We start from the raw sequence: 19,785 nt of genomic DNA, 5'->3' as shown, positions 1-19,785 counted from the left end.
TCTCCTCTGAGATTGTTCCCCCATCTTTTCTTTTCAGTGTGAAAGGAAACTGGCTAAGATCTAACTGCAGTCTTTTCCACCTGCCTGACCTCACCCCTCTCGCACCTGGGTGGTACCCTATCTCTGCGCTTTCACCGGGATCCCCTCAGGTTTCCCCTCAGGGCACTGAGAGACATTTCCAGAGTCTTCTTTTTGACCACTCTCTCCTCTTGAAGGAACATGGAAGGGAGGGAGGTTATGGACAGGAAGTATGGACCACAAAAAATCAATAGTAATTTGCTAGGCAAACATTTCTGTGTGCCAAAAATGTTCTAGATACCATGCAAAGTGGTAAAATTGGAAAGTAAAGTCTAAATTCCAAATTTATAGCTCCAGCTGAAATTCATGACTTTTACTAGTCATTCATGCTGTTATCAAGTCCCCGTAAGTAAACTTATATAGGAAAGTAATCAGTGGCATTTTAGGAAGCTCCCTTTACCAATGTAAGTTAGGTTGTATCATAAAGGCTATCAGTTTGAGGCTGGAAGTGAAGACAAGGGCTGACAAACTGCATGTGAGGACCAGTCCCGTAATAGCTCAGCAAATACCATGATGACACAGTAATACTCAAAACATCCACCCTTCTCGACTGTTCCCTAGTTTTCTGAGTCTGTAATACCAGTTTAGACAAACTTCATTTATCAGTGAGCCACTCAATTGATTTCCTTGAACAAATAATCTGTGTTCACCCAAAGCTTACTATTTTCTGAGTCTCTTGTCCTGCCCACTGGAGCTGAGTGTTCATGACCAAAGCCTCTAATATATTAATATAAAATCTGCCTTTTTCAATGTTAAAATGGTACAGGGGTTATTTTGAAGTTTTTAACATTTATATTGGGTTAGCCAAAAAGTTTGCTCGGGTTTTTCCGTACAATCTTAACGAGAAAACCTGAATGAACTTTTTGGTCAACCCAACATTATGAAAAGGACAATTGCTGCTTTGTGATTGGAGACAGAATTATAGATTATATAGTTATGCACCCCTAAGTAATTCAAATGTTTCCTTAAATTCACAAGAAAGACTATTTTCCGCCAGTTTCTTTTGATATGACAAGGACCCATAAGAAAATAAAACTTGATCAAATTGTAAATTTACGATTTCAAACTAAATGTTATATAAATGCATTAGACTTACTTATTAGAAACCTGCCAAGAAAATGTCAAAGATCCTAAATAAATCACTGGAAAGCTATTAATAGCTTCCCCTCAAAATAATAGAAATGAATAAAAATCAGGATATATATTAACTGTCGTCCGAAGGGTGAAGAGGACTAGAGATTTTTTCAGTTAAATTTTTTGAGATAATTGTACATTCAGCTTCAGCTGTAAGAAATAATACAGTGAGATCCTGTGTGCCATTCAGTCAGTCTCCCTCATGATAACATATGAGTAAAACTGTAGTACAAGAAGTTGTAATTCCTGTATTTTAAAATAACACTGAATAAATGAATAGGTAAGAATGTCATTTGTGTAGCACTTTAACAATTCTGTGTATCTGAAGTCTGATATCAAAGGTGGGCTTAATGAGGTTTAGATTTTTTAAAGGCCTGGAGTCATATTCCTGCTATTTATTTGCCTAGTAAGCTCTCCCCTCTCCTGCCGTGGTCGCTTTGCCTGGCTCATGGGATCTGAGTTCCTCCACAGGACCAGGGACCGAAGGTATTCATTTTCCCCATGTAAGGAAAAAAAACAGGAGAAAGAAAGGTCTTCTTTGAGGTCATTTCTCTGGGTGCTAGAAGAGTAAGAGGTTATTTATGGAAGAATTTGTAGAACTCACCATGTGGAAGGGCTCAGCTGGAAGCCCTGGTATCTACCAAAGGGAATGTGTCATAAGAACCATTTCACAAGTAGAGTTAGAGGCATTAATGTGTGATATATTTCAAGACTCACGGAAGGCTGAGTCTGTCACCTTGTGAAAGGATGTGGGCATACTGCAGGCAGCCTTAGAGGTGGGCAACGCAGGAGGTCTCCGAGAGAGACGCGATGCAGTCAGACTGCTGCCAGGGGCTGCTTTCAGGAGTGTATAGGACTCCAGAGGCAGCTTCCCTACAGTCAGAGGTTCAGAGGGCTTGGCTGCCCCACCCAGAATGTATCTGGAACTGGAACACCTAGGTTTGAGCCCCACGTCAGCTACGCAATAGCTATATGACTCAAGTACCCAAAATGTAAATTACCACCCTCCCGAGGCTGGGCACAGCTCTGAGACCAGTCCTCAACTGTACTCTAGCTTGCATAGAGCACTGATCCCCTGTTAACACAGCAGTTTCTAACAAGTGGGTGACCTCTAGTGGGGAATAAAGACCTCAAAGAAAGAAAACAAGAACTGGTTCCTCCTCGCAGAGGAAAAATGACAAAAACAGCCAATAGTGGGAATAGTCAAGCCCCAGGAAGTCCTCAGGTTGTTCACCATGGCCTAGTTTTGATTCCTAAGGGACAATGTTCAACGACTGGTTCAGAGGCCAACTCCCTGGGATTGTTAGAAGGAGGACTCTGGGGGTCAGGTCTTAGAGGGCTGGTATAGCTTAGCTTTAAAACTTCCAACTCCATGCTCTATGGTTCTGCCCAGGAAACTTCATGAAGATGGAGTCACTCATTCTCTGGGACAAGGCAGTCACCCAGATCTCAGTAATAACAGCTCCTAAAGCCAAACAGCGCTTGTATAAACCCACATAACAAACAGTAAGGAGGTTTCAGTGAAAGCTTGTGAGTCGCCAACTTGATAATAAAGTTCTAGTTAATACTCTTTTTTCTTTTATATTTTATTGTTTTATTTTAATTTTAGGTCAATCTCAACAGCTTTAAGTATTCTTGATGGTTAACAAATAGTGAAGAAAACATGCTCTATTTTAACATATATTTACTATACCACAACTTTAAATTGGTCTTCTATATCCAATATCACCAACCATACATAATGTATTGATTTATTTTTCATTTTGAAAAGTCACTGGGAAAGGGAAGACCAAATGCTACATTCTTGGTTCAAATGGACTGACAGCCTTATGCCTACACAAGCAAGTTCCAAACAGTCAACAAAATTCAAGGAAAAATGGCATACCTGAAGAGATGTGCTATCAGATCTTATTGCCTGCATTTTCTGATGTCAAGGGCAAGTACTAAAACTGAGAATGACATTCAGTAAATGGAACCCCCAAATCTAGATTCACTATACCATACCTGGTTATTCTTATCCTTTTAGAAGGATACAGTTACTTTTAAAACATAAAATGATCTCAAAGAACCATAAAACAAGAATGCCCAATGAATTTATTAAATCCTAACTGCTTGCACTTTAAAATTACCTTTCTTAAAACCTAAGCAATGCAGGATCCGCAGACATTAGACGAGGCGATAACAAGCCCCATGTAAGAGAAAGTGAGCTGTGAGCAGTCTTCAAACTCTGTCCCAAAACACAGGGAATGTATTTCTCCGTCTATTTATCTTCAGCAGCTATATTTCTCTAATGTTGTTGTTTAGTCGCTAAGTCACGTCCGACTCTTTCGTGACCCCGCGGACTACAGCCCAGCAGGCTCCTCTGTCCGTGGGATTTCCCAGGCAAGACTACTGGAGTGGGTTGCCATTTCCTTCTCCAGGGGCTCTTCCTGACTCAGGGATTGAACCTGCAGTGCAGGGGTATCCTTTACCACTGAGTTCCCCTTGGAAGCTCCATATTTCTCTAATAGAGTGGTCTTGATAATTTCCAAGACTTAGAAAATTTAACGTGTCTAAGTTTGTTATTAAGTGTCAGAGTGGATTTCAAATTTAGTCTATAAGATTTACAAAATGCCATGCAGCTTCTATACAATTATTAAGATAATCAGGAGAAAATGGTTTATACAAAGCTCTGCTGCTTGTTTACAACTGTTTTTAAAATTCCTGACAGACCATGCCTCTAAGAAGACAAAAACGGGCCTGACCTGTCTGTGTATCCTGGCAGATTACACAGTGCCTGGCACATGGTTTCTTGAAACCCAGACATGGGGGAATCCAGTAATTCTTTGCTGAATGTACACTCAATTAAGTTCACTATAACAGGATTTTGAAGTAACATTTTTTCTTATGACTAGTTCTATAGTTCATTGTTAAATTCTTAGGAAAATAAACATGAACAAAGAGAAGAAAGTAAGTTACCATAATCCTAACAACTAGAAGTAACTATCATTGATATTTTGATGTTACAGTCTCACAGCTTTTTTCTCTATATGAATGAATGTTTACTTCATACTATACATACTAACGTTAAACTTTTAAATTTATTATATTGTGAACATGCTTCCATGCTACCAGTCTTCTACATTATTTTTAATAGTTATATTCTATTGTTTGGATGTACCATAATTTTATTATTGAATTTCCTAGCATATTAAAAAAGAATCCACCCTACAGTCTTCCAATTATTACACAGATTCAAATTCACTGACACTGTAAATCAGTCAAAATGAAGATAGTCTAAGAGAATTTTTAAATAATATTTTTGGACAAAATTTGACTATCACAATAAGTTTTTAGGCAATGTATTTAAAAAATGTGACACAGATGAACCTGACTATAATGAAAGGCTATGGAACCAGCTTCATTTCTTACTGGCAAATGGTTTACTGTGATAGCAATCTTAATGCAAGGCTTGCTTTGCTCACTATGAAACTTCCAAGATTCTTATTTACAGTTCACCTTAAACTAAGTTAGATTTAGGGTCCTTTTGCTGTTGTGGTTCAGTCGCTAACTTGGATACAATTCTTTGCGACAGCATGGGCTATAGCCTGCCAGGCCCCTCTGTCCTTCACTCTCTTGGAGTCTGCTCAAATTCATGTCCATTTAGTCAGTGATGCCATCCAACCATCTCATCCTCTGCTGCCCCCTTCTCCTGCCCTCAATCTTTCCCAGCATCAGGATCTTTCCCAATGAGTCAGCTCTTTCCATCAGATGGCCACAGTACTGGAGCTTCAGCCTCAGCATCAGTCCTCCCAATGAATATTCAAGGTTGATCTCCTTTTAGGATTGACTGGTTTAATCTCCTTGCAGTCCAAGGGACTCTCAAGAGTCTTCTCCAGCACCACAATTCAAAAGCATCAATTCTTTGGTGCGCAGCCTTCTTTATGGTCCAACTCTCACATCTGTACATGACTACTGGAAAAACCATAGCTTTGACTATGCAGACCTTTGTTGGCAAAGTGAGATCTCTGCTTTTTAGTCTGCCTGCAATGCACGAGACTCAGGTTTGATCCCTGCCCTGGGTTGGGAAGATCCCCTGGAGGAGGGCATGGCAACAAACTCCAGTATTCTTGCCTGGAGAATCCCACAGACAGAGGAGCCTGGCAGGCTACAGTTCATAGGGTCACAAAGAGTCAGAATGAAGCAACTTAGCACGCACACATCATTTCAGGCTATTTCAGTGCAGAATACTTAAAGGAGGAAGTTTAAAAGTAGAGCCTTCTGAATTTTACTTCCAAGGCTCAAAATGATCAATAGAAGTTCAAAAAAGTACTTTTTAGATAGAGCTGGACTCACCACAGATATAATTTTAGTTTATATTTAAATTTGTGGAGCATACACATTTTATGGTATTTCCAAGTTGAATTTAACTGTCTAAAATTTTTTAATTTTGTGATTTCTTCAATGCCAAGTTATCAATTACTTCATTATTAAAAATCTTTTACTGCAGTAAAGGGGAGGTTAATTTCAAATGTGTGAATTAGAGAACGCTCCTTTAGGAAAGGCCAGTACATTGTGCATAAGCTCATATATTGATAATAATTAAAAGTGGGCTAATCAGGTATTACTTAGGTGATATTCTTAGGGAACAAAGAATTTATGTTTATAAATATTTATTATGTTATGAGTATTATTTATAACGAAAGGGCAAAATTATTTATTTGTATGCTTGCTATTACTCTGCAAACAACTGCTTAGCAACATGTTTAACATTTATCAAGTTATTATACTCCAGGCACTGTTTAAGTATTTTTCTAGTACTGAGTCCTCATGAAAAAGACCTATATGGTAAGTACTACCGATATCATTATTCACATTTTTATAGGTGAAAAAACTAAGTCCCTAAGTTTGTTTTCATAAGATTCTTTTTAATATAATGAATTAGTTTTTAGCAAATCTTTTCATCAAAGGTCATATAAAAGGAAACATTAGTCTAGCCTACACACTCTGAATTAACTCTTAGAATCATTTCACTAGAAGTAAACTTTTTAAACTGTGGCAAAACAATAAATATCTGGAAATGTTTCTTACTTGGCAAGAAGTGTCAGTCTAGCACATATCATTCTGATAAACTCTTTGCAATCATCTCACACTAAATTTTTTTAAGAGTAAGAAAAATTAAAATATTTGGAAGTGTTTTCCACTTACAGGAAGTAACTGTGTTCCTGGACTCAATATTCTCAAGCATTTCTTACTTGTTGGGATAGTGAGAAAATACTTGCCTTAATTTTTATTTCTCCATCAGGAAATCACAAGAAACCAAACAAGAATTTCTAAAATATATATCCTGAAATATTTATATTACTTACCATTATTTTTAAATTATTAAAATTCAGTGGGACTTCCCTGGCAACTCAGTGGTTGAGACTCTATGCTCCCAATGCAGGGGACGTGGGTTTAATCCCTGGTTTCAGAACTGAGAGCTCACATGCTGCCTGGTACAGCCAAAAAAAATGTTTTCTAGTTACAATTCAAATTTCAGAAAAATATTGACTTAATGTAGATAAAAATTAAATTTTTCACAAAGAGAATATTATCTTAGATATTTTATTCTGATGCCTTTTAGTATTTTCTAAAAATTTTTACTGTGTTTGCCATGTTAAAAATTCTTAGCAAGGGACTTCTTCCCACTGAAATTTCCCATTTTCAATGTGTAGTAATAAAATAAAGACATGAAATTAGTACTGGGAGATCAATGTGAAGTGTATTATATTACTTTTGCAATAAGGTTATTTGATTTTTTTAAAAAAGTTTTTTCCTAGCTACCGCCGTATTTTGCTTACATGACCTAGTGGTGCCACCTTGTGGCCCACCTGGGCTTCAAAAGCAACCTGAGCGTCTAGTAGCAGCAGCAGCAGCACCGGTGTAAAGCCAGAACGAGGGCCTCTGGTTTTCCTTTGTCTCATCTCAGTCACTTATTGTCATTCTTACTAATTTTGAAACTGTTCAGAATTGGGATGAACTTCAATTTTCCTTAGAAAAGAAAAGCTTACCTAATATAATGTGTGTCAATTATACCTCAAAGAAGAAAGAAAAGAAAGAAAGGGAAGAAGGAAAAGAAAGGGAGGAGGGAGGAAGGAAGGGGAATCCCCTGGCAGTCCAGTGGTTGGATCTTGGTGTTTTCACTGTCAAGGGCCTGCTTCTGTCCCTGGTCCTGCGAAGGAACTAAGATCCCATAAGCCAGGCAAAGCAGCCAGGGTAGGAGAAGGGAGAAGAGCTTACTAGGCAAATAAACAGCATAAATATGATTCCAGGCCTTTTAAAAAACCGAAACCTCATTAGGCCCACCTCTGATATCAGACTTCATATACACAGAATTGTTAAAGTGCTACAAAAATGACATTCTTATTTATTTGGTGTTATTTTAAAATATAGGAATTATAACTTTTCATAAATTATTGTTTATTTTCTAAATAGTACACAAAATTTAACCAGACTTCACCTCAAATCATCTGAAAGCAAAAGACTGAGTTCTTAGGAGTATTCCTGTGAAACGTTTACAGCTGAAGGGTGATCTAGGATCACCTAACAGATTATCTAACCCAAGCTCCCAGGTTTATAGACGATACTGAAAACCAGAGAGGCTGTAACTTTGCATGTCAACCCTCACCTCTAGGGTTCTAGCCTTATTCATGATCTATGGGAGAAATACAAGGCACATCTTCAACGTAGCAGGTTTTCACAGTTCTCCTATAACCTGCTCCTATTCATGCTCTGAATTACGTGCTAGATGGAAGCTAGTGTATGTGGCATCCTTAATATAAAACACCCATTCTAGTGACAAAGGGCAGAATAGGACACTCCCTAAGCTACACAACCCAAGAGAGGTCTGGTCAGCACCACAGTGGACCCTGCTCACAAGTAACTGTCAATGAGGGACCATTAGGGAAGCAACTCAGCCCAGGGTCGATGGTGTGGTGGTTGTCAAGTGGAGAGTGAGGTAAGAGGCAGGTTCAGGCCTTCTCCTGGAGGCCCTCCAGCTCACCCAGCAGGTGAGCTGGAGGGCCCAGGGAACAGACTGGGAACTACACCCTGAGGGCTCCAGAGCCCTCACCAAGGCCCTCCACTAGCCACGGCCCAGGCCTTGAGGGGCGGTGGACCTCCCCCACCCCATCTCTGTGACTAACACGTAGGAAGAAAGTGCAGAGTTTTAGTAAGAGAGTTGAGTGTCTAAGGCTTTAAAGGGAGCCTTTGGTTCTTTTCCTGCTGTCTCTCCTTTGGACTGTGGGTAACCTATTCTGGGGACACATCTTTGATACCCCAAGAATGTAGTGAGTTACATGCTTAGAAATGGCTTTAGTTTCAAGAAAGAGAAATACGGAATTTTTCCCCACTAGGTTTTTTTTTTTTTAACCCAGCTTAGGAGGATAAACTAAGTATAGGATTACAAGCAGAAGTTTTGTTTTCTGGCTGGAGCTTGCCTTGTGCTGCCACTTAGGAACCTAAGCTGTGGGGCAAGAAGTAGGAAATGCCAGGACTATACAGCCGGATGGAGTCAGCAGTCCTGGTAGCTTCCTTAGTGGAACAGTAATTCCAAGTGGACAAGGAGTCACAGCAATCCTCTTTCTGACTGAGACCGGCCCCCATGCAGCCTCTCCTAGTGAAAGGGCAGATCTGTGAGTTGGCTCAGATTACATCTGCGTACTCAGAGCCTATGGTATCTTTCAGAAACAGGACTAGAGGCTGGCAAAACTCTGTACCACTTTCCTGTGGAACTATTTTTATAGACTGCCCAAAGACCTACCAGGCCATTGTCACCAACACAGGAAAGAGTGGTCAGTGACTAAGGTCTCAAGACCATTCCATTTCATGATTGTTGTCTACAGATTTTACCTTAAAAAATTTTTTTAAAGAATGGTGAAACAGATCACCAGCCCAGGTTGGATGCATGAGACAAGTGCCCTGGCCTGGTGCACTGGGAAGACCCAGAGGAATCGGGTGGAGAGGGAGGTGGGAGGGAGGATCGGGATGGGGAATACGTGTAAATCTATGGCTGATTCATATCAATGTATGATAAAACCCATTGAAATGTTGTGAAGTAATTAGCCTCCAACTAATAAAAAAAAAAAATGTAAAAAAAAAAAAAAAGAATGGTTAACTAAATTATCAACATTTTATCAATCAGACCACTCTTTTTAAAAAAAAATTCCATGCCTCACTCTGCTGGTTGAAGTTCATCCTTCAATTCTTTTAGTGAGGATCTATAAGCAGTACATTCTTTCAGTCTTCTGACAGTGGCTTTATTTTTACTTTATTCTTGAATAATAGTTCATGTGATTACAAGGCTGTAGCTGCCAGTTACTTTCCCTCAGCATTTTGAGGCTATCATTCCACTGCTTCTTGGCATCTATTATTGCTAGAAGACATCTGCTTTAGTCTAATTGTTGCATAAGTCTTTTTTTTCCTTTGGTTTAAAAACTTTCACTTAATCCTTAATGTTAACAGTTTCACTGGGATTTATTTAGGAGGATTTATTTATCCTGTTGGAATTCTGAGTTTTTATCATTTATAATCTAAGGACCATGGCCTCTTGAATTCTGGGGAATTCTCACTTACCTCTTCAACTACTGCTTTTCGATCATATCTTCCTACTAGATATATGCTGGAAACTCAATTTATGCTTTTCTTTTAAAAAAAAAAAAACTTTTCTATGCTGTAGCTTCTAGGTACAGTTCTCAGCACTATCTTCTAATTGATTTATCATCTCTGGCTGGATTGAGTAAGTTTATCACACATCAAAAACAAAAAAACCCTCAACTACTGTACTTTTTCACTTCTAAGAGTTCTAATTTTGTCATCTCCATCTGCTCTTGTTATTTTTTGTTTCATAATTTAACATTTTTAATAAATGCAAGTGCTTTCTCTACTTGAGCATAAGGACAATTGAAAGTCTTTGGTGGAGAAACAAGTATATACTGTATGAAGAGGGAATTATAGCCATTATCTTGTAATAACCTGTAATGGAATATAATTTGCAAAAATACTGAACTGATATGCTGTACCTCTTAAATCAAAACATTTAAAACAATCATAGTTCAATAAAAAAAGGAAAAATAACTTTGTTGGATAGTTTCCTACAATTACTTACACTAGGGCTGAGTTTGTGTTCCAATGCAACATTGCTGGATGGATTTTTCTTGACACTGGATCTTTTCTCATTCATTTTGGAATTTTTGCTCTAAGCTTATTTTGGGAGAAGGGTTTGTTTTTGCTCTCCATTCCTCCTCCCACATGCTTACTCCTCCACACAGCTGCCTCCAACCTGCCACCAACAATGAGTTCAGAACCAGGTCTCATAAAGGCTGAAGATCTTACAAACTGGCCAAAGCTAACTGTGCTTTTCATCCTCTCGGAGGCCCAGTGCCACTGTGGTGCACACAAGTGGCTGCATACCGTTCATACCAAAGAGGTAGGAAAAGGACAGAAAAACTGTCCCATGGTCCCAGCACTATCACTCCTGGCTGTCTGTAAGTGTGTTCTGAGGAAATAAGCCCTGACTCCAAGCCATGCAACACGTGACATAGTACATTCTTCTAGCTGTGGTGGTTTATTGTTTTTTAATTAATTTTTATTGAAGTGTAGTTGATTTATTTATACAATGTTATAGCACAGTGAATCAGTTGTACATATATCACTCTTTTTTAGACTCTTTCCCCATATAGGTCATTGCAGAGCACTAAGCAGAGTTCCCTGTCCTCTACACTAGGTTCTTATGCAGTGGTTTTATCTAGAAGTAGACATACTTCAGTCCAATAAGACCCTTTACTTACTGTGATATATATTAAAGTGATATATTCTTTTTTTCTGATAATAAGGTGTAAACAGAACATCTAAAACTGCTTTAGTCATTTTGACACGGATTTCAGAAGGGACAGAGGGAGAGAGAAACAGATAAAGAGAAAGGTGGGGGTGCTGGAGATGGAAGCACATGGGGACACAGAGCCAGACCCTGACTAAACCTCACACAAAGCTCATACGAACTACAGACTTTTCAAATACAGGCATCAATAAAGTCCCTTTTCTACTGACAGTTTAAATTAGGTTTTCCGTTACAACCAAATATTTAAATGATACAGAACCTAAAGTCTTACTTCCTTGGTGGATCAGAGGGAAAAGAATCTGCCTGCAATGTAGGAGACCAGGGTTCAATCCCGGGGTCGGGAAGATCCCCTGGAGAAGGGAATGGCAACCTACTCCGGTATTCTTGCCTGGAGAATCCCATGGACAGAGGAGCCTGGCGGGCTACAGTCTGGGGGATCACAAAGAGTCAGACATGACTGAGCAACTAACACTTCCTTTACCTTGAACCTAAAGTGGTCATTACCACTTGATTCCTATTGCTGTGTGCTTCTGCCACTGCTTTCTAAGGAAAAAATACTGCTTGTATTACATGTTTCAGCAAAAGACAAAGATCAAATGAAGGGTGGGAGCAATGATATCTAACTCTCTTCAAGAAGCTGAATTAACTAAGGTCTAAGAAATCTCATTTTTAAATGGAATAAATAGCACAGCAAGCAGGAGGCAGACTGAAGCTGGGTAAATTCTAGGCGCTCACCAAGGAGATAACTTGAAGCACAAGTTGAACAGACAATCTGAATAGATGAGATAAAAATAAGCTCACTGTGGGGAAAACACAGACAATACCAGTTTTTGTTCTGTTTTTAAGAAAAACAACCAAGAGGCAAACACAGCCCCAAATGGGGAAGTGGCAGGAAGAGATTTAAATGAAAGAATCAGTGCCATCTGGCTCTTGGAAAAAAACATACTAGGGCTAAAAATGCCACCAAGTTAGAATGCCTAAACCGTTCTGACAATGCCACACCCAGGACATTTAAAAAAATTTTTTTAACTTAGACTAAAGAAAAAAAGACACCATAAGCGAAAATACAGGTTTCTTAGCTAGTTTTAATACACTTACGTTAAACAGTAAAACAGGGACTTCCCCCATAGTCCAGAGGTTAGGACTCTGTGCTCCCAATTCGGGAGGCCTGGGTTCGATCCCTGCTTGGGAAGCTAGATCCTACATGTCACAACTAAAGATCCTGCATGCCACAACTAAGACTTCTTTAAAGTAAAATACAGCAGAGGAATTTAATGGAGACCTAATGTGGAAAAAATAGCTAAATAAATCATGTGTGTTCTTGCATTTGCTTCTGAATGACTTGGCACCATCCCTAAATAACAATGTGCACATATCTTTTGATTGATTGTCTTCAATTGCATAAATCTGTCAAAAGTACTACTTATTGGATAGTCCTGTGAATACACAGAAGCATCAGTATTTCTTTGGCATATGTGTGTTTATGGCTACGTGACCAAGAGCTGGGAACAAAAAAATCATCAAATTTTTTTAATCAAATGGGTGTATGCCTATCTTTATTGAACATATTTTAGTCTAGAATTGTTTTCTTTCTCTAATAATTACTGGCAAATCAAAAGCTAAATTATATAAGGTTACTAAATACTGCAGTGAACAAAGAGGTCTAGAAAAACTGAACAGCACTTAAAAAAGAACAAGTTCTTCTTCAAGTCCTACACTCCTTCAAGTTCTAGAATTCTGGGTATATATACAAAGGAAATGAAATCTTATCTCCAAGAGATACCTGCATGTTCACTGCAGCATTATTCACAATAACCAAGATATGAAAACAGCCTATGTGTCCACTGAGAGAGGAATGGACGAGAAAGATGTGGTATATATATTACACGATGAAATATTATTCAGCCACAAAAAGGAGGAAATCCTGCCATTTGTGACAACACGAATGAGCCTGGGTGACACCACGCAAAGAGAAATAAGTCAGACACAGAAAGACAAATACTGAATGATCTCACTTACATGTGATGTGGAATCTGAAAGAGTCAAACTCACAGAACCAGAGAGCAGAAGGGAGGCTGCCAGGGCTGAGGGAGAGGGAAATGGGAAGGTGTTGGTCAAAGGGTACAAACTTTCACTCATGACATGGAGCTAATGTTCAGCAGGATGATTATAGGCAATAGTATGTACTGTGTACTTGAAATTTGCTGAGCAGATCTTGTGTTCTCATTACATGTGCACACAAAGGTAACTATGTGAGGTGATGGATGTATTAATTGTAACTTGACTGGGCAATCATTTCAAATTTATTAAAATATTAAATCATCACACCGTACGCCTTTTAAAAAATCAGACTGCATAAACACTACATACAATTTTTATTTGTCAATAATATTTCAATGAAGCTGGAAAAAGGAACAAGCATCTATTTAATTTGGAAATTAGCTATTCTTTTGTCACTGATTTGATTTATATATTATATATACTTTATGCATAAGATGTAAGTTGATCATTCTTAAGTGTGTAGGCTGGTTTGGAAAATGGGACTTTATTAAAAAGATATAAACCATAAATTTAGGTTCTAATAATACTGAAAATAACTTTAAATAGGTAAATCTTTTTCAAACACCACAATACAATCCTTTACAAAATCTAATTCTCATTAATTTTCCTTGTAAGAAATCTACAAAAGTCTTTAGTAGAATGGTATGGAACAAATTTGGTATGACATTTCTATAGTGACAATCTCAAAAGTTCTTCCATTATTAAAGGATGAACAGAGTTAATGAAAAACCCTGCAACATAAGAGGCTCATTAGCTCTGCACAGAGAAAAATACTTACAAGAAATGAAAAAAAAGAAAACATCTGGCTTAGGAATATAAAAAAAATTAAGAACTCAGGTTATAGGGGGAAAAAAGTACCATATGGAAACTGGGATTAAAAAAAGATTATGAATTAGATAAAAACATAAAAGAAAATTTAAAATTCAAATTGTAAGCAGAGAAAGTGTTAGTCACTCAGTTGTGTATCACTCTTTGCAACCCCATGGACTGCAGTCTGCCAGGCTCCTCCGTCCATGGGATTCTCCAGGCAAAAATACAGGAGTGGGTTGCCATTCCCTTCTTTAAGGGAAACTTCCCAACCCAGGGAATGAACCCCAGTCTCCCACATAGCAGGAAGATTCTTTACCGTTTGAGCCACCAGGGATGCCCCTGTAAGCAGTAAAGAACATAACAAATATCACAAAAAATCAAATCAGTGATGGAAAGGCCTAATTTAAGAAACTCTGCAAAAGAAAAGTGTACAAGGACATGTGAAATGATTATGACAACTAGAGAACAGAGCCAACCCATGAAAAATTGCCAGAGGGGAAAAAAATGAGAAAACAAAAAAAGACAAACTTAAGAAAATACTTCCCTCAAATTAAAAAAAGATTTCCATCTGTAGACTGAAGGACACATCATCTTCCAGATAAAACTAATGGATTAAAAAAATCAGTAGATATAATCCTAAACTTCAAAATAATTTAATCACCTTAAACCTTTACTATGCAACTGTGAGCTGAACTTGCTATGGAAAAGGCACAAAACAAGACCATAGAAAGAGTTTATAGCCACAGTAAAGATGGTGTAAATCTGGTATATACTGTATACCTTGTAGATTATTTTGTGTTTGGGCAATAATTTATTGAGGGCAGAAACAAGAACCTAAACACATGTTGAGATAAAAGGCATATTTCAAAATAAATCTTGGTTTTCAACCTTCTTGAGCATGTAGTTTGTTTTAAATGAACAGTTTGTAGCACCTTTATTTTAATCTGAGGTAAGAACAAAAATAAGTGACAAAGGAACATCTTTCACCAAAGGGCTTTTATGAGCTCTGAAATGAATTATGTAAAAAGGACAAGCTTTTGTGCGTGTGGGTTTTGGAGGTTAATAATACATTATCATCTTCAGTATAGTAGTATAGCTATTTTACTTTCACCAATCAATGATAAAGTGATCCAAGTCTGACTGCTAAATAGGTGGAGCTAGAAATAAAATTATTTACTGTGAGGACAACTGCAGTGCTTTCAAATAAAGAGTTTACAGCTAACCTCCTCTAAAAAGCTGTCCATACTAGCCAACTCCAATCCCTTTCCCTCGATTCTCTCTTCCAACCACACCAATCAGATTTTCTCTCCCACTCTTCTTAGAGTACTCTTGCATCAACACCAGTGATCGTCACATTGCTAAGTCCAAAGTTCATGTCATAGTCCTCATCTTGTGACATGTCAAATCAAAGGCTTCTTCTCAGTCTCCTTTGTGGTTCCAACCTCTGAACATTCAAAGAAAGTCCCGGAGTTCAATCCTCACTTCTTTAGAACAGATCCCATATAATCTCAAGGCCTGAAATACTACCTATTTGCTAATGATTCCTAAATTTCTATTTTGAGTTGGGACCTTTCCACTCAACTCCAGTCTCATAAAACATCACCTCAACAGGCATCTCAAACCTGACAAGTCTAAAACTGAACTTGATTCCTGCTCCACCAACCTCCCCATCTCTCTCATCCTCATGTCTTCCCCATGGCAGTAAAGGGCAACTTCATCCCTCCACTAGCTTAGGCCAAAGGCCTTGCATCATCCTTCCCTCTTTTACTCTCATACTCCACATCCAATCCATCGGCAAATCCCGTCAGCCATACCTAGAGAACGACAGCTTCTTACTATACTATTGCTACCACTTGGGTCTAAACTCCATCATCTCTCATTTGGATATTGACCCAACCTAACTGGGCTCCCTGCTTCCATCCTTGCTCCTACTATCCGTTCTGAACACAGGTGCCAGAGTGGTCCTTTACACCTGTTAAGTCAAGTCCCCCCACTCCTCTTTCAACCACCTCCCTGCTCACTCAGGGGAAAGGCCACGGTCTTCACCAGGAGAGATGAGCTCTAGACCTTACCTCACCCTCCCTTCCTCTGCTCAAACCCGCTGGTCCCCCAACAAGCCTGGCGGTTTCGGGGCCTGTGCCCTTGCCCGGTGCACCTGACCCCTACACAGCTGCAAGGCTGTCTCTGACCCCTTCAGGTTTTATTCAAAAGCCTTCTCTACGAAGCTGTTCCTTATTTCAAAACTGCTTCTGCTCCTTCCCTGGATCTCCCTATCCACCTTCACTGCTTTGTTTTTCTTCTAAACAATTATGACCACCTGACTGGATAGATTTTAATTTTTAAAAAGTATTTTATTTATCATCCCCAGCCCCACCTTTCCACAGTGGAATGTTAGCCCCAGGAGGACAGGAATTCTGTTTTGTATTGTTCCTCTTGCATCTCCAGGGATCAGAACCATGCTTGGCTCTGGGAGGCACTCCAGATACATCTGCTACAGGAGTGCTGGATATGCAAACTCTTAAATCCTGATAAGGCTAAGTGATTTAGCACACTATAGTATCCAACTTCTTTCCACAATGGGAAATACCACTTTACAGGAACTGGAAATGCCTTTCTCTTCCATATAGTAAGTAATACAATTTGCTCTAAATAACACACCCCAAATTTCTTAATTCCTCTTTACTACAGTCTTTCAAATGTCTTTCCTACATCCTCTAAAATATTAACTTGCGTGCTAAGTCACTTCAGTCATGTCTGACTCTTTGCAACCCTATGGACCCTATGAAGCCTGCCAGGCTCCTCTGTCCATGGGATTCTTCAGGCAAAAATACTGGAGTGGGTTGCCATGGTCTACTCCAGGGGCTCTTCCCGACCCAGGGGTTGAACTCGCGTCTCTTATGTCTCCTGCATTGGCAGGTGGGTTCTTCATCACATGGACAAATCTTTCATTCCCCTTTAGCATTACTGTCATAATATTGCAAAGGCAAAGTGAATTCACTAAAGATGGTATCAAAATGCAAACAATGATGAAAAGTAATGAAGCTCATTAACAACCAAATAAACCCTACTTCAAATCAAACTGTATCAGAGTGTGAGGGCCCTAGTCCATGCTTAACTTTATTATCACCATACTCCTTAATAAGCAAACATTTTTCTAATTAAACTCCCTTTTTAAGCTAAAAAGGAGTTGGTACAGGATACTTGCATTTAGCCATGAAAATTAAACCTTGGGGAAATCAGTTCAAGCTATTAGGTTGGTGTGAAAGTAACTGCAATTTTACACTGTTGAAACTGGCCATATGATACTGGAATACATTTTTAAATAAATGTGGTTTTGTTATACATCATTTTAACATGCATTTCTTGCTTTATGTTTTTTGCTAATGACTTATTACTTGTTGTTTATTTTATGTTTATTTTAAACTATGGAAATGACATTAGCCAAAATGCAAATTTGAGCGATTTTTCTTTTTTTATTCAAGTTCAAAATGGGTTGTAAAGAAGCAGGGAGACAACTTGCAACATCAACAAGGTATTTAGACCAGGAACTTCTAACTACGTACATGTAGTGGTTGTTCAAGAAGTTTTGCAAAGGAGATGAGAGCCTTGAAGATGAGGAGTGTAATGGGTGGCCATCGGAAGTGGCCAACAACCAACTGAGAGTCATTATCAAAGCTGATCTTCTTACCACCATATGAGAAGTTGTCAAAGGACTCAACGTTGACCATTTTACAGTTGTTTGGCATTTGAAGAAAATAGGAAAGCTGAAAAAGCTCAGTAAGTGGGTGCCTCACAAGCTGACCACAAATCAAAAAAAAATCCATCATTCTGAAGTGTCATCTGCTCTTATTCAACAATGAACTATTTCTCAACTGGATGGTGACATGCAATGAAAAGTCAACTGTATATGACAACCAGTGAAAACCAGCGCTGTGGCTGTACTGAGAAGCAGCTCCAAACCACTTCCCAAAACCAAACCTGCACCAAAAAAAGGTCATGGTCACTGTCCGGTGGTCTGCTGCAGGTCTGATTCACTACAGCTTTCCGAATCCCGGCGAAACCATGACATCTGAGAAGCATGCTCAACAAACCGATGAGATGCACCAAAAACTGCAACACCTGCAGCTGCCACTGGTCAACAGAAAGGGTCCAGTTCTTCTCCATGACCACGCCCCACCACATGTCACACAACCAACACTTCAAAAGTTGAACAAATTGGGCTATGAGGTTTTGCCTCATCTGCCATAGTCACGTGACCTCTCACCAAGTGACTACCCCTTCTTTAAGCATCTTGACAACTTTTTGCAGGCAAAACGCACCCACAACCAGTAGGAGGCAGAAAATGCTTCCCAAGAGTTTATGGAATCCCAAAGTATGCACTTTTACGCTATAGGAATAAACAAACTTATATTTCATTGGCAAAAATATGTTGATTGTAATGGTTTCTATTTTGATTAATAACGATGTGCTGGCACCTAGTTACAATGATTTAAAATTCATGGTCCAAAATCGCAATTATTTTTGTACCAACCTATTACAAGTCAAATTGATAAGCAAACAAAAGTCTTATGGAATAGGTTTGTATAGATAACAAGCAGGAACACTGGAGTAAGGAGATGAGGTTCAAATCCTTTACTAGCTGTTTGACCTTGGACAAGTTACTTTAGACTCTGTGCCTCAGTTTCCTTATCTGTAATATGGAAATGGTACCCACTGCTGTTGCTACAAGGATTAAATATAGACACAATACGACTTAAAGCATCCAGCACAATGACATATAGTAAGCATTGAAGACTGCTCTTACTATAATTCCCACCCCACTATCCGAGTTCTTTACGCTCTCATTCTTTAGAATGAGAAGTGATGCTATTAAATGATGTATTTTTTCCCTTTCGTTATATTCGGTAGCCAATTCTAAGCACCGTGGGCCGTTTTAAAGAATAAATGTCATTTTCTCGAGGCAAAGCCCTGTATTGCAAGATGATCTGCCTCCTGCTTTGCACGTTTAATTAGGAGCAGTCCTGTCTTTGAACCCGGGTACCCGGGGCCATGTGATATCGGGACAGTTCGCTCAAATCTCAGCAGCTTCTCTTCACGCCTGGACTGCGGGTTCCGAGTAACTGGCCGCAGACTGTCCGTGCCGAGGCCGAGACAAGGCACCTTTTCTGGCGGAGTGACGGGACGCCGGCCCGGGGGGCTCCGGCTCGGACCGTCGACCTCGCGAGCCCCCGCCAGGCCGCCCGCCCCGGCCACGCCCGCCGCGCGGCCGCTACCCTCAAACCAGCCCCCAGAGCCCGCGCCGGCCCTCCCCGCTCCCCCGGGCAGCACAGACCCGAGACCGGCCACCACGGGTCTGGTTCTCCGCGGGCGGCCTCGCCTCTCCGGTCCCTAGGCCAGGCCCCAAGCCGGGCCCTCCGGTGCTTCGGGGCCATCGGGGGGAGGTGTCAGTGGATTTCATCCCGGGGCTGCCGGCGGGCCGAGGCCCAAGTACCTGCCAGTCAGTCGAGGAACGGCGGCAGCAGCACCACCTTCCTCCCGGCGACCGCGGCAGAGGCGACGGCAGCAGACGGAGAGGAGGGGACGGGCTGGCCACTGAGACGAGCGGGGCCCTTGCTGGCCAGAGCGGCCTCACTGCGCCGCGGCTGGGGCTCCCCCTTGAGGCTGGAAGTCGCACTGGCGGCTCGACCAGCTCTGAATCATCAAGCAAAGTACGAAAACTGCTGCGGGGGAGAAGAGGGGAATACATGTAAATCCATGGCTGATTCATGTCAATGGATGACAAAACCCACTACAATATTGTGAAGTAATTAGCCTCCAACTAATAAAAATAAATGAAAAAAATA

At 39.9% G+C, this 19,785-nt stretch overlaps 1 protein-coding gene across 2 annotated transcripts in view; it reads right to left on the bottom strand.

Moving 5' to 3' along the window:
* The window catches only part of ANKRD46 (ankyrin repeat domain 46), a 32,746-nt gene extending 13,168 nt beyond the window's left edge, over positions 1-19,578 (bottom strand). The window contains exon 1 of one of the 2 annotated variants that reach the window (XM_043483746.1): positions 19,434-19,578. The gene's annotated coding sequence lies outside the window, so the exon portion shown is untranslated. Of the gene's footprint in view, positions 1-6,560; positions 6,604-19,433 lie in introns of those variants that run through there. The other variant, XM_043483747.1, reaches the window with a different exon arrangement.
* Between the last annotated feature and the right edge of the window lie 207 nt (positions 19,579-19,785).

The sequence above is a fragment of the Cervus canadensis genome, chromosome 12 (assembly GCF_019320065.1).
Source record: "Cervus canadensis isolate Bull #8, Minnesota chromosome 12, ASM1932006v1, whole genome shotgun sequence".
In the NCBI taxonomy this organism is placed as follows: Eukaryota; Metazoa; Chordata; class Mammalia; order Artiodactyla; family Cervidae; genus Cervus; species Cervus canadensis.
This window is presented reverse-complemented; position numbering and strand designations above follow the sequence as displayed.